General features: G+C 40.9%; 1 long non-coding RNA gene across 1 annotated transcript; it reads left to right on the plus strand.

Annotated features, from left to right (window-relative positions):
- The first annotated feature begins 1,785 nt into the window (after positions 1 to 1,785).
- LOC111770369 (uncharacterized) lies at positions 1,786 to 14,346 on the plus strand. Its single transcript, XR_002803610.2, has 3 exons — positions 1,786 to 1,931; positions 13,209 to 13,343; positions 14,212 to 14,346. It is a non-coding gene; the product is annotated as an uncharacterized lncRNA (long non-coding RNA).
- Positions 14,347 to 14,664: the final 318 nt, after the last annotated feature.

Below are 14,664 nucleotides of genomic sequence, written 5' to 3' on the forward strand. Positions count from 1 at the left end.
CCCAGTGTACTTAAGAGCCGTGACCTCAATAACGTACCCTTATGTTGGCTTCTACTCCGTCTTTTTCTCACTTTTCCCATTTTCTTATTTATGTTTCCCGGGATTACTTACACCAAGTTCTTGCCTCAGGCTTTGCTTTTTGGAGAACCTAAACTGAGATATCTACATAGACTCAAAGCAGAATTTTCAGCACAATCTCTTAGCAACTCACTATAATCAAACTCACATGAGACTAATGTATAAATCACAATGATAAATGTTAATTTATGAAGATTCCTATACTACCAAGTGGACCAGAATACTCATATCTCTGGACAGATCACACTCTTTGCTCCGGGACAGAGTTGGTGGTAGACTGACATTCCTGCTCTTTGACTCCTTTTTCTAACATCCATGCCAATAACTTGCACTCTGTTAGGGCATTCCTTTCTTGAACGTATTTAGGCTGTAGCTTTCTCTTACAAATAGGGCAGGTTCAATTTGATTTTCAAAATCTGCTTATGAATCTCATTGGTTCATTTTGAGTTTACAGTTCTCAGGGATTCACTTTTCTCAATTTCCTTGTACTGATGACAGCTTACCTTCCTCAATCACCTTTTGGTGAAGCGAGAATATGGAAAATACGGGAAAAGGAGAAAAGTGTCGGGGAAAGCACCTGAGGGCCTTTCTGTTTAAAGCTCAGTACACAAACTGATATTCATAATGACAGCTTGACAGCATCCGAAACCATCTCAGTATGCTCTGTAAGAGCTTCGACAGATTTTTATCTCCAAACAATTAAAATAAATACATTTTCAAATCAAAGAATTAAGCTATGGTTATCCGAAACTCATTTGTAACTAAAAGCACAGTTCCTGATAATTTTGGATAACCATGTATAACTCGTATTTCTTGACTATTCATTTTGCAGAAGAAACTCATTGCTGGCATATTCTAAATAATTTGCTATGCACGACTTCCTTCCATTCTTACTGCCACAGCCCTATTTTGACCTTTTCCTCCATCTAGATTACATCAAGAGCCTCCAAGCAGTCTTCTCGATTACAAGGATCCCTCTAACCCATCCTTTACAACAAATCTAGGGGGATCTTCCTTTTACACATATCTGATTATGTCACAATCCTGCTTGAAACCCTCCAATGGCTCTGGGTAGACATTACTGATGCTTGCTGATATTTCCACTTCTCCTCTCCTTCCACGCATATGGGAGAAATATGTTTCCCATCCTCCTCAAATCCAGCCATGGCCATATGATTTGCTTTGCCCAGAGAAATAGGAGCACTGGTCACTTCCAGGTGAAAGCTCCTGCTATGGACTGAATCGTGGCCCCCTTCCCCCAGTTCATATGTTGAAGCCTTAAGCATCAGTGTGGCACTGTCTGGAGACAGGATCTTTAAGAGGTAATTATAGTTAAAAGAGGTCATAAGGGTAGGGTCCTGATCTGATAGGACTGTCGCCTTATAAGAAGAAGAAGAGATCTCTCTGTCTCTGTCTCTCTCTGCCGTGTGAGGACACAGTGAGAAGGCAAGCGTCTGCACATCAGGAAAAGAGCATTCACTAGAACCTGACCTGTTGGTACCCTGATCTGAGACTGCTAGCCTTCAGGGCTGTGAGAAAACAAATTTCTGTTGTTTCAGTCACCCAGTCTATGGTATTCTGTTATGGCAACCCAAGCTGATTAATCTAGCTCCCTTTTGATTTGATAAACTCTGAAGCCTTGTCTTGACATAACGGCATCATAATGTGATGGAACTTTTACAGTGGGAGTTCCTGAGTGTGTTCAACAGAACAATGACCCCACAAAGATGTCCACACCATATTCCCCAGAAGCTGTGCATATGTTACCCTATGTGGCAGAAGCGATTTTGCAGATGTGATTAAAGTTATGGACCTTGATATGTGGAGATTATCTGGGTAATCCCAATCTAATGGTGAGTTCTTAAAGGTTTCTGACTGTGGCCAGACAGAGGTGTGATGATGGAAGAATGGTGAGATAGATGCTTTGAAGTTGGAGGAAGGGGGCCACAAGCCAAGGGATTCAGGCAGCCTCTAGAAGCTGGACAAGGCTAGGAAATAGGTCCTCCCCTAGAGACTCCAGAAAGGAATGCAGCTTGTTTACATGTTGATTTTAGCCCTGTGAGACCTGTGTCAGACTTTTGAACTACAGAACTATAGGATAAGCTCATGTTGTCTCAAACCACCAAGTCTGTGGTAATTTGCTACAGCAGCGATAGAAAACTAATACATCTGGTATGGTAGATTGTATCACTTGGTCACAGATTCTTCCTTTCTTGCATCCGTATCTTTACTGGATGACATTGTAGATTCTTCTGTCAAGAGGTGGAGGTTATTTCTCCATGCCTTCAATCTGGGTTGACGATTCTTCTTTCTAAACGGGAGTGATTACTGAGGTTATCTGGTCTGTATTCCACCATTGTGTGTTAAGTGTGTGTCTGTGGTGATGGCAGTGATGGGAAGATGGAGTGGTGGTTGGTTCAATTTAACTTTTTTAGTTCCCAGGTATCTGGTCCAGGAGGAGTTATGTGTCAGTACCTGATGTAAAGACCACTGTTGTCCCTCTTTTCCTGTGAGTGAAGAGACTACTAAAGGCTAGCAGTGTCCTGGACTTTGAGCTCAATGCTATGATTGGCCGGGACTTTCAGTTTTCCCCCTGGGGTTGGATTTGGTTTTTTCAAAGTGTGGAAGAAGAGTGAATCAAATATAGACGGTGGTAGTAACGTTGTGTGCTCATCCATACCTGAATCTCCTCTCCCTCTGGGCATATGAGGGGATTAAATTTCTCCATCTCTATGGCAAATATGTGCGGCCATGAGGCTTGTTCTGACCAACAGATTGGAATCTGCAGTGATGTGGGTTGTGTATGAGCTAAAGCATTTAATTGCTGGGATGATACACTTCAGCATTCTTCTCCTACTATGGTGATTATGAAGGCATGCGTTGAGATGGATGTGCCCAGATTGCTGAGCTGCCATGTGGAGGACAGATTCCCTGAAGAATCCCCATAGCTCATACTGGACTTTGTATGAGTGAGAAACTTTTTTGTATTAAACTACTGATATCTTGCTGCTTTTGTTACTCCAGCAGAACACTAACCCTGACTATTATGTAATATAATTGGATGGTCTGGAGTTGAGTGTTGACTCTTACTATGTGACCATGAGCAAATTACTTAATTTGTCTAGGTTTAAATTGGTGTAATACCTATTTCTTGGGATTGTTAGCATTAAATGAAGAAATGCATATGAAGTGTTTAGCATAATGTCTAGTACAAAGGAATAAGTGTTAGTTTAATAAATATTAGTTACTACCATTATCAAAATCACCACCGTTATCATCACTAACACTGAGATTCTGGCTAGGCATAACTGGAAAGAATGAAGTAAGGGCCTTCTTGAAGGGTGAGTTCGACGTGCTCTTCACCTTTGAATTGCAGAAGTGGTCATGGTTGGTAATCTCTAATTTCAAGAATGAAACAGAAACCACAAGTCCAATGGGGACTTCCGGGTAGCATTTCAGCAAGGGAATCAGAAACATTGGATTAGGGGCTGCAATTGTAAGAATTATCTATGTACTCGTGAATCTTTGTAACATCCTTAGATTTGCTATTTTTACTGTTCCATATCTCTTTTAAATTGCAATAAAAACCTTAAAGTGCCTGGGTCCTTGGAGCATTTTAAGAAGGAGGAGGGGTGCTGGGGAAGCTGTGCCTTACTCTTTGAACAACTCCAAGATCAAGGGAAGGAAAGAACCATAAATGCATAACATTGGTAAGGCAGGATATGGAGTAAGGAGCTGGTTGCATCTTGGGACTCTGTGGAAAGAAGAAATGGAGAATACTGGAGCCTGAGTTGGGCCCTGGATATTCCTTGGACTTATGTTCTGAAAAGTACATGTCATCTCCCTAAAGGGTACACTGGCAGAATGGAAAAGAAAGTGCTCAAAGCCCATTAGACAGGAAGGAGACAGAAAAATCACAAGTGGATGCAATGACTGAAAACAAAAAAGGTTTGGGGCTTTCTGGAGTTGGGTTAAATAGCCCAATGCAGCCAAACTCTCAGAAGGTGTTAGTGAATTGCAGCACTGGAGAACACGACCCTGAGTCATGTGGGGAAAAAGTTATTTATTTTTATTTTTATTATTTTGAAGAAGATTAGCCCTGAGCTAACTACTGCCAATCCTCCTTTTTTTGCTGAGGAAGACTGGTCCTGAGCTAACATCCATGCCCATCTTCCTCTACTTTATACTTGGGACGCCTACCACAGAATGGCTTTTGCCAAGTGGTGCCGTGTCCGCACCCGGGATCTGAACCAGCGATCCTCGGGCCACCCGAGAAGCGGAACGTGTGAACTTAACCGCTGCGCCACGGGGCCGGCCCCCAAAACTTATGTTCTGAATGTACTTTTTTAGAAAAGTAAGCCAGTATATAAATATACTTTATGAAAGATCTCAATTAAACTAGTTAAAGCAATAATAAAGCAAAACCTTTATGGACTTAAGGAAGAGAGTTTCATTTATCTGAAATAATCATTTATATAGAGAAGTGAATTCTCAGATAATTTCTTCATTCAATGAGTCAGGGATGGGCACAGTCTGGCCTGTGGGCCGAACTGGGCCATGCATTCATCATACATTGCTTTTGGCTGCTTTTGGGCTACAATGCAGAGTAGCAGAATAGTTGAGTAGTTGCAACAAGACTATATGGTCCGCTAGCCTGAAATATTTGCTATTTGGCCCTTTACAGAAAGAGTTTGCTGACCCCTGCATTAGATAATTATTGTGCATCTCCAATGTGCCTGCTACTTTGCTCCAAATGTGCCACAAGCCAACTTGATGCCCACCTCTCTGGAGCCCTAACAGTCAGAGGCATCACAGCATCTTCTAAAGCGGACATTCACGAAAAGTCGCCCTGTGGACTTGGGGAGAGGAGAGCGTCTGACTTGTTGGCACACTTTGCCGATGCAGCAGTGGTCAGTGGCCTGGCCCTACGCTTTGGGAATGTGTGAGGATACATGGGTAGGAAATTACCTGAGGACTGAGTGCTATTAGATGGTCTCTTATAGCTGCTAAGCTTGCTAGTACTCACTTGTAAAAACTGGTCCAAATCTCATTTTAAAGTTAAATCCCCCACTGAGGATTCGCCTTTGTTTCTGAGCGACATGCCTCTAAGTCAACTTCTTCAGGCCATCTCGATTCCAAAAGAAAGTCGTGCACCAGGCCCCACTTCTGTCCTAAGGGGCTCCGCTTTCCTAAGGTGAGAGAGAGACATTTTTCAAAGGAAACAGCCTTAAACAATAAGCAATAACAAAAAGAATTGCACACAAGAGCTGCTTCTGGCAAATGTTTAACAGCTGGAGAAGTTGAGGACCTCTAACCTTATTCAATCATTATCTCCCAGAAATGCCTCACACAGGGAGAGGGTAAAAATGCAAAGAGAATCAGTTATACATACACACACAAAACAAACCCACAATTAAGAAAAAATAACAGCTCTCCACACCAAGCAGCTTTTTGTTGTAGACACTGATTTTTGCCTTGAGTCTTTCCTCATTATGAAACAGCAATATAATACTTTATAGGAAAACAAAACACTTAGCTTAACCTTTGGTAGGTGCGTAATTAGGAACATAACATGAAAGATGGCCCCATACTCCATTCACAGAGGTCTTGTCTTTTAAGACCAGGGAAAGTTTGGAATTATAACAGGCAATTTCAGAGATGCTAATTAGAAATGCAGCAACCAGTTTTACTGACGTGCTGAGAACTAAGCTTTCCAGAAATTAGTCAAGCTAGAGGCAGTGATCTCACTTTGTCTGGTTCTGAGAGCTTTCTAATTTGAGAAAGAGGATAATAATGGTGGATGTATATGCGTGAATATATATATATATGCAACCAATGCATTATATTTAAGATGAAATCAGCCCATGGCCTTAGCAGGAGGAATATTCTTTGGTTCTCTGTCTCTGGTAACATTTCTCAACCTGCTGTTCCAGGAATCTGGAGATTTCTGTCAATGATGCTGGCCAGACATTTGCCCTTTGGTACCACTTTTTCTCTATTGGTTTTTGTACAACTTTTTGGGTTAACAACCTGGCTAAGTTTCAAAATTACCCATGAAGGTAAAAAGCTATGGTTATATACATGTAGAAATATGATATGAATATAGGTTCTTTAACTCTTTGTAAGTAACCTGTATATTTTCCCCCCATGTTTCCCCAAGTGCCCGCACAGACTTTGCTATGTATTAGGAACTGGATACATATTTTGTGAATTAATGAATGATTTTCTCAATTCAATTAGACATCGTTTACCACAATAGTCGGTTTAAAAAAAATCATCAGAGATTTTGTATCCTAGTTTCTCATCCTCGCTGCCATGCTCTTGGTGCTATTTGGAAATTTTCTATTTAGTGCTTTATGTCCCTGGGGAAGAAAAGTTTTGTTTAGAATTTCAACCTTGGATGTGGGTGAATTGTAGTCCAGTGTATAAAATGCCATCTTAAGTATAATGGTCTAGAAGTTTCCTGTGCTCCGATTCACAGAAAGTAAACATGATCTCAAGTCATAGCCACCTTACTACGCTATACTGAAGTAGCCTCTTCTCTCGCTTCCTAGAGCAATTTTGTACTTTACGATTTTGCTCATTCAATTATATCCAAAGACATTTGTTATTAATTGAAACCATTTTAGAATCTTTATAATTTTTAATTCACCTCTTGAAGGAAATTTTAAGCGCTGCCATTGACCATTCTTGGGACGTTGGGCAAGTTATTAAACCCAGCCTCAGTTTCTCTATCTGCAAACAGGGGTGGTGAGAGAATCTATCTCAAAGGATTGCTGCAAGGATTAAATATTTTAACCTGCCCAATGGCAAGTGCCCAATACATGTTAACAATTAAACAATACTACTACTATTATTATTGTTATGATCAGATCTTTGAGGACAGAGACAATCTCATATTTCACAGTAGCAGCACAACGTTCAATCAACATTTCTTGCATTGGCTTTAGCTTTCAGGGCAGCAAGGAGTTTCAATACAGTCTACAAAATAACTCTGGGGTTGGTGTTTCTCTGCAGCATCATCAGAACAAGCTGCCCTGGCTGATAGGAGACCCAAGTCTTTGATTCAAGTGGCTTAACCTCTGCATTCTTTTCTCATAGCCTCCAGTTCAAATGCTTAGCTTTCCACTTCCCATTGTCTCTCAGAGAATGAGTTGGTTTAGGCTGACCGCTGGCTTCTGATCTTTGGAGAAAGATTCTTTATAGATCTCTGCACTTATGAACCAATTGTATAGAGCCCTTGCTGAGCGGAGGAAAAGTTGTACAAACAGGAATGAAAAGAAGCAGTTGTCCCTGGCCTTATCACTAGACCTGGGAAATGGATAATAAGGGAAATCCGAGGATGTCATGAAGATCTTGCTATTAGGACCACTAAGTTCTTTCCTAAATGATTTTGAGCACGTTTGCATATTTAAAAGAAACACACTGACTCTTTCTAAATTGCCTTCCTAAGTGCTGTATTAATATGAATTCAAATGACGGTTTTTCAAACTGGACCCAACATTTTCATACTCTAGGTTTGAGAAGAGATTCTCCCTTTCTGATAAGTAGTATATTGTTTATTGGTTAAAATCCAGTGTCCTTATTAAGAAAATTTATGTGAGATGCAGTCAAGTCTCTGACAGCCACATTCTCCACGAAGATTAGCATATTGTAGAAGCTCTAGGCAATGGGAAATGGGGCTGGAGACACAGAGAGGGATCTGATTCTAGAAAGCCCTGCCTGTCTAAATGGGGCTGGGACTTTTATCTTTTAGGTAATGGGAAGCTGTTAGCAGTTTTTAATCAGAAGATTAACATAGTCATATTTGTGTTTGAGAAAGGCTACTCTTGCCGCAGCCGTGTGTGTGTGTGTGTGTGTGTGTGTGTATGTGTGATGGTAGACAGGTTGGAGATTAGTTCAGAGATTAATTCTAGGTGAAAGATGGTGCGAGCTGAATGAAGGCAGCAGAGGTGGAGATGGAGAAGAGACAGATTTTAAGGAGGTAGCTCTTAATGACTGGTGTGGTTGGTTTTTGGTGGTTGGTTGTATCTTATGAGGGAAGAGGAAGCTTTGGCTGAGTGGAAGATGTTGGGTTCCTTAAGTCTTTTTTATTGAGGTAGGAAATGTAGGTGGACAAAGTGGTTTCATGACTTCAGTTATCGACTATAAGTTGATGACTCCCAGATCCATACTTCTAGTCCCGATATTATTCCCCAGACCCCCATACCCAGCTCTTTACTGGATGGCTACTTCTGGCCCACAGGCACCTGAAACCCAGCATGTCCCCAAACTGATATGGTGATTTTTGCTTTTCAAGTCCTCTACTCATTCTTAGCTCCCTCAGTGAGCGATGCTAACTCCTTCCCTGTTGTTGCCTATGCCAAAAATTTGGGTATTATTCTTGATTCATCTCTTTGTATGACTCACATCTAATTATCCTCAAATTCTGTCAGTTTGACATCTGTAATATATCTTCAGTCTGTCCATTATTTTCCCTACAAGAACAGGAAGTAGAAGTAAGGTGCTGAGGTTACTGCCAGGACAGGGGGGCTGTATTAGAATTTAAGATTCCAGAGATATTTCTATTCCAAATGATTAAAGTGAGTTTTTATGCAGTGGCTGGAGATTAGTGGATATGTTAGTCCATTTGGGGTACTATAATAAAATATCATAGACCGGGTTGCTTAAACAATATATGTGAATTTCTCAAAGTTTTGGAACCTGGGAAGTCCAAGATGAAGGTGCCAGCAGATTCCATGCCTTGGCGAAGGCCTGCTTCCTGGTTTATAGGTGGTTTATAGGCATCTTCTTGGGGTAAAAGAGCTCTCTGGGGTCTCATTTATAATGGCAGTAATCCCATTCAGGAGTGTTTCACCTTCATGGTCTCATTACCTCCCACCTCCTAATACCAACGCATTGGGGTTTAGAATTTCAACATATGAATTTTTGGGAGATGTAAATATTCAGTCCATAATAGTGAGTAAGGTATGATCTAGTGAGGTCACAGGATTGGCAAGGTGAGGTGCATATTTCTTTTGGCCCAACATATGAGTCTTTTTCCTATGTATGGGGGAATTCTCACCTTTTAATTCAAAACAGTTGAAAACGCCAGATACTCACCTTGTTAGCTTCACTTGCAGCTAAGACATGCATGGGACCCAGGTGCCACCAACTAGTTGTAACCACCTGCACTTTGAATCTAGAGTCATAGTAGCAGAAATAGCATATGATGTGGCAAGATCATGAGCCTAACACAGAGGTGATATTGATGATAGTGGTTGCAGACAGATTCAATTCTGGTGCAGAAAAGGCAGCAGGATAAAGAGTAACGTCTAGTAGATTGATGGTCCTTGCTAGACCAGTTCTGTGGTGTGCTTTTGGACAGTGGTGCTAGCTGCTCTCCCAATGAGTCCAGAAATGTGTCAGGCATTCTTTCAGCTGCAATGACAGAAAACACAACTAGTAGTGACTTAAGCCACTGGGGATTTTTCCACCCATAAAATAAAAAGTCTGGGGTTAAGTAGCTACTGACAATTGTTCCAAAAGGCTGATGGTATCAAGGCTCTCTGATGGCTTCTTGCTCTTTCCCTTCAACTGCAATCTCTGTTCAAGACTGGAGGAAGGGGAGACAGGTCAGGACCGGTTATATCTTTCTGTTTTACCAGGGGAGCCAAAGCTTTCCTGGAAGCCCTAGCAGACTTAAGCTTCCATCTTGTTGGCCAGAGCTGAGTAATATGGCCTACTAGCTACATGGAAAGGGGGGAAATGAATATTTAGTGAGTATTTGGAGTGTCCGACCTCTATCACCGAAGAGGGCAATGAAGAAATAAGTTGAGAAAGGAACAGCCAGTCTACACTGTCTACCAGAGTGAGCTACCTAGTGTCCTTAAAATAAACCCTTTTTTATCCTTAGTGTTGCTTCAATCAACCAGGGTCAGTCTCTTGTTTTCCACAGAGAGCCCTGTATGGTAATCCAAAGCTTGGCATCTAACAAAATCAAAGATGAAATGAGACAGGAATTAAAGATAATTCTAAAAGCTTAGTTGACTTAGAGAATGGTGCCTCTATTGATTGAAATAAGGAAAACACTTACTAAGGAATGAATGGTTTATAGTGTTACATTATTTACTTCATCCTCTGCTTTTAAAAAGGGAAATGTGTTAATATAGTTGAATCTCTAATTGGTAATATGTATGGCAAAGATATTTTTGAACTGGGAGGAACTCACTTTGCTTGTTTCAGGTCCATAGTCATCTCTTCCACCTTCTGGCTAGCTTTTCCTGAGACATCTGTAGGCCACTTTGAATTTTCACTATTATTATGGTTGCTTTGAGAAGGGGGCTCCAGCTTGTGTGTGCATAGGCCTTATTCCATAAATGAAAGAATTAATTGTTCATTAAGGCAGTAAATGAAGCTGATTAAGTAGTAATTTAGTGAATCAATTACAATATAAGTTCATAAAAATGCAACTCTTAGTTATTGATTTCCCTTTTATTACTTTTTTCTTTGGGGCAAAATTTATTGAAAATAAGCAGTAAGAAAACTCTGTGTCGGGTTCAACTAGCAAATGCCACTGTCTGTCTACACACTGCCAGGTACTGTTTTCTACCTTGGGGCCTTTGCACATGTGCCCTCTGTGCCTGGCTAACTTCTGCTCCTCCTTTAAGACACTGGTTTGTGTCGCCTCCTCCAGAAAGCCTTCCTTGACTCCCTAAGTTTAGATAGCCCTCCTTCAGAGGGAAGGCCCCTTGTTTTATTTATTTCTTTATTCTGTGTACCTAGAACAGAGCCAGGCACATTTTAGTTTCTCAATGCCTGCTTGTTGAATGAAAGAATGAAGCTGTATCAGAGAACTTACAGCTAGTTGGATATTGGTCTTGATCAATGGAAGGAGGAGAGTGCATACTGAAGGAAGGAAGGAGGGAAGAAAGAAGGAAAGAAAGGAAAGAAAGGAAAGAGCTTTAAGCCATTTCTATAGTATGAGAGGGCCAGGGAGGGGGAGTGAGGAGAGATGGAAGTGCAGACAATTTCTCCATCCAGCTCATATTGTCTTTGATATAGACATATTGGGGGCTTTACCTGGCAGCTGTGTTGGAATTTTTCTTTTCTTTGCTTATCTACAGCTCCAGAACTTTTCTTGCCTCCTTGATATCCCCTCCAATTAATCAAATCCTTGGAAGCCTTACTCCCCCAGCATGACAGAGACTCCCAAACCATGATTCCAACTCCCATACCCTAGTGGGGAAGCTCTTACTTTCTCTCTCTTCAACTTTAACAGCTCTGCGAGGAAGCTATGTTGATGGTATCTCTCTCCGCTCTTTAACCTTCTAGGTTGTCAGGCCAAGGAAGTAGTTGAATCTATTCTATATACCTTATGTTTCCATGTCTCTTCAGAAGCAAAAAGGCTGTTTAGTAGTTTAGAGCCACAGACCTGCTTTATGATTAAGCTTGCTCATCCAGTGCATTCAAATACTTAGGACCTTGGAGGGCAATAGTCATTCACCACTACAGATCATTGAAACATATTGCAAGAAATCTCATTCTTCCAGGCTCATGAGAGATTCTGAGCTTCTTCCTCTTCTCTAAGATCCTTTCCCTTCCCACTGACCTGGCCCCAACCTTATCCATTGTCAATTGCCTTTTCTATGTCGGCTTGCACAGGGACTCCGAAGCATTTCAGCTTTCCTGATACATCCTTTCCTGGCTTGAATGAACTGCCCTTTTTTGCAGATTTATTTTGATGCTTGAGATGATTGTCCACACTGTGATTTTTAAATTTGAAAAATTCTCTTCTGTTCTTAGGAGTAAAGTGGTATTTGGAAATCTGACAAATAAATAGACTCAAGTTTCCTCTTCCTATCAGAAGAAGGAGGGAGAAATTTCTTCCTTCTCATGTTTCTATAATTTTTTTGTGCAAAAAGGAAGTCAAGGCTTTACTTCTTCTGCCTGCTACCCTCTTCCCTGTTTGGTGAGGGCAGTTAGCTAGTGATTCGTGGCCGAACAAGGACTGCCCCACTGTTGAGAAAATTAAGGTCAAACTCAACCTTCCAATTTTAGAATCAAGTGGCTTTTAAATTTCAAAAGATATATGCCATTTATTTCAAGAGTGATGTGTTATTTAGTACTTGGCCTAAACTGGGCCAACCTATTGGAGCATTTTGTGATAATCGTGCTACATGGGGCACCAGAATTGCTGCTGGATCTTGTTAAAATGGCTGCTTGTTTCTCCTTGGGGATTGTGAAAATATAAAAAGAAAATCATCATAGCTAGGAAAATGTGCTTTATTATTCAGAAAGCACTGCTGTTAGCTTCTGTGGGAGTGTTTCCCAGGGAGTCTCAATTATTGATGGCTAAATTCTCATTACTTAATGGAAGTTGAAATTTAAAGGGAAACAAGAGGGAACTTTCCTTGCTAATTGGTAATACACATTGTCTTACCCACATCCATAGAAGAGGATACTCGCTTGGGAGAAAAGAGAGATCAGAGAGAATGGAAAGAGACAAAAGAAAGGGGAGGCAGGAGAGGAGAGTATGAGTGGACTTCATGTCTGGAATCCTGAGAGATCGCTCCTAGTTGTAGTTAGAATTTAACACTACTTGTCTCTTCCATGTATGAGTATATAACAGGGAGAAAAATCATTGTGGAAAAAGTCACTGTTGTCCTTCTATAAGGTTGCTTCTGTTTATAGGAGCGCCCCCTTTGTTCTTCTGGACTCCTTGATAAGCTTGAACATGAAAAGGTAGCTTAAGAACTGAGTTTGAGGGCAGGAGTTGAAGAACACTGCTTTGTATTCCATAATATATTGAGGAGATTTTAGAGTTGGGAATGTGGAGTAAGGATCTTGGAGAGACAAAGTGTGGAAGAGAGTGGAATTGGAAGGAGAGCAAGGCAAGTCCTTGTGATGACCTGGGCTGGGGAGTTTCATAGGTTGAAGTGGACGTTGTCAAACCCCAGAGGTGGGCTATCCAAAGGTCATTTAGAACAAAGATGTCTAATGCTTAATTTGGACTTGTTTGTATTATTGTGACATAAACTCCCTTTCCCAGAGAATTCTTTGAATAAGTCAGCTTTTGCTAGAATAATGTTATACAACAAAACCCCCCAAATCTCAGTGGCTTACAAAACAAACATTTACTTTTTATTTAGGGGTCTGTGGGGTTGGCTGTGATAGCTGTGCTCCAGGCTGCAGGTCAAGTTCAGATCTGTTCCTGTGGCTTTCCTTTTGGGGGCCAGGAACCTTCAGCCTTCAGGAAAGCCATCATATATGTGCACTGCCTTGAGGTAGGGTTTTTATTTGTTTGTTTGTTTACTTATTTACTTATTCATAAAGTAAGGGAAAGCGATACATTGTAAATCAGGTTGCCACAGTGTGGATCAGAATAATAGAACACAGGGAGATCATCAATGAAGATCATTAATTAGGAGTAGGACCCAAAGCCAGGTGACCATGAATATGGAAGTTCCCCCACATCCACCCTATAATTTTTAGAAATCTTGTACATGGAAGGGAGTTGGTGTTTCACAATCCATGCACTTAGCATTCACATTAATCTTTTTTTTTTTAAGGGGCAAGAGACCCTAGCTTACATCTGTGCTACCTGTGAGCTTTGAGACCAGTAAAATGTTTACTCTGACCCTGCCTCTAGAAAACTAATCCTTCTTAAGCCCATCTCATTTTATGCAATCATTTTTTTTCCAAATAAAAATCACCTGATTGGCTTTCAGAGAATCACTCCTACTTAAGCCCTTAGATGAGTCAATTTTCTATCCAGCCTATTAATGTCACCTCTGCCTCCATAAAGATATCTGGCCAAGAAAAGGGAGAGACTTTTTTGTTAAGGGCTGTGAAGCATCGAATCTGAAAGTTCAGCTCCTATTTTTTCCTGTGTCTTGTACAGGCTCCACCAGGGGACTCAAAAACAAAAACAAAGCAAAAACTCAAAACTCATTGTAAGTCTCCGCTTTTCACCAGCTTTTTGCTGCCTCCTAAGCTCAAAATGGTTCTTTTTTCGATTTGAAGATTTGCAAGCTGTCAGTTTTTAATAAGTATACCATCCATACAGTCATTTTTAGACACGTCACCCACCCTAGTCATTTTTCTTCCCCAAATGGAAGCTTATTTTGTTTGATTTCGTTTTTCTTTTTGCAGAAGAATCGTTTGCCTGAACTGATAAAGAAGAAAAAGCCAATATTCTTTTGCTTCATGGTGAGGCAGAGAGGAAGAGTGAGTAAAGTATATTTTTAAATGAAGGAAAGATGAGATTAAAGGAAATAGATCAATCCATTGAGTTGTCTGATCACTTCCAACCCCCGACCCTCAACCCCGCTGGTCTCTCTGCAAAGCTCAGCTCTGCATGGCCTCACTATTGTTCCCATGTTCTCTTTTCACTGCAACTTTTCTCATGGAGAGAAGGGGATCAGGACAGCAATTTCAGTCATTTTCCTCATTATTGTCCCATTTTCCCTTGGGTGCTCCTTCTGGGGCTGACTTCTCATAACACGAATGGGCTTCTTTCCTCCTTTCTGCTGTTGCTCTTTCAAAGGACAGTTGTGAGTTGAAGAAATATGGTACAAGTTTCTGGTTGGTTAGAATTAAATTAAC

Source organism: Equus caballus, chromosome 24, assembly GCF_041296265.1.
Source record: "Equus caballus isolate H_3958 breed thoroughbred chromosome 24, TB-T2T, whole genome shotgun sequence".
In the NCBI taxonomy this organism is placed as follows: Eukaryota; Metazoa; Chordata; class Mammalia; order Perissodactyla; family Equidae; genus Equus; species Equus caballus.